Source organism: Rhynchophorus ferrugineus, unplaced genomic scaffold (assembly GCF_030347505.1).
Source record: "Rhynchophorus ferrugineus isolate W39M unplaced genomic scaffold, kcgeb_rfMv2 rfM3, whole genome shotgun sequence".
NCBI lineage: Eukaryota > Metazoa > Arthropoda > Insecta > Coleoptera > Curculionidae > Rhynchophorus > Rhynchophorus ferrugineus.
The window spans coordinates 55,260,952-55,261,955 of NW_027472582.1; the positions used below are offsets into that span (position 1 = coordinate 55,260,952).

A 1,004-nucleotide genomic window follows, 5' to 3' on the forward strand; every position below is an offset into this window, starting at 1 on the left:
TAATGTTCATTAATTTGTTACTAATTGGGTAGAAACTTTCATTGTATTAGTTTGAGGGATCTCACAGTAAAATATATTTATTAGCAGTCAAAAATGTAGCTTATTCAAATTCTATCAATTCAAATTCAATAAAATAAAATATTGTTTGGTTGAGTGTAATTGAATTGTAAATATAATTTATGGATTAATCAAATTTAATTAATTTTTGTAATGACTATTTGCCTATATAACTGTTTAGGACTACACAAAAAATCTGATGATTGTGAATATTAACGGTTCGATATCTTCCGATCAGGTTTTCAATATTAATAGTAATTAATTAAGAAATTAATTACTATTAAACACATGTTAGTTCGACCGGCAACCTTGGACTACCTACCGATTTGTCCTTGTAAAGATCCCTCAAAATTTATTCGTAGTGTTTATATATTTTTAAATTAACACAATAATATATTAAGTTTAACAATTAAACACATTCATTAAATATGCTGTAGAAGAATACTTTTAAAAACTTAAGAATTAAAAAAAAGTAATGTTTCCGCCCGGGATCGAACCGGGGACCTTCCGCGTGTTAGGCGGATGTGATAACCACTACACCACGGAAACCATATTGGTTGAGTTGTATCTAGCCAGGGATATAAAACAAGCTATAGTACAAATCAAATATTTATGAATGTGTGTTAATAAATTGATATGTATACATATCTTCAGTTCAACACGTCAAATATTTAAATATAATTATAACTTCGCTTAATTATTTATGTAAATTAACAATTAACAAATTTCATTTCGATGTAAATCGAAATAAACCGATGTAAAACCTGATCGGAAGATATCGAACCGTTTATATTCACAATCATCAGATTTTTTGTGTAGTCTTAAACAGTTATATAGGCAAATAGTCATTACAAAAATTAATTAAATTTGATTAATCCATAAATTATATTTACAATTCAATTACACTCAACCAAACAATATTTTATTTTATTAAAAAAAATTGTTTT

The 1,004-nt window shown here is 26.1% G+C and overlaps 1 non-coding gene across 1 annotated transcript; it reads right to left on the reverse strand.

Annotated features, from left to right (window-relative positions):
* Nucleotides 1-533: 533 nt before the first annotated feature.
* TRNAV-AAC (transfer RNA valine (anticodon AAC)) lies at nt 534-606 on the reverse strand. Its single transcript has one exon. It is a non-coding gene; the product is annotated as a tRNA-Val (tRNA).
* Nucleotides 607-1,004: the final 398 nt, after the last annotated feature.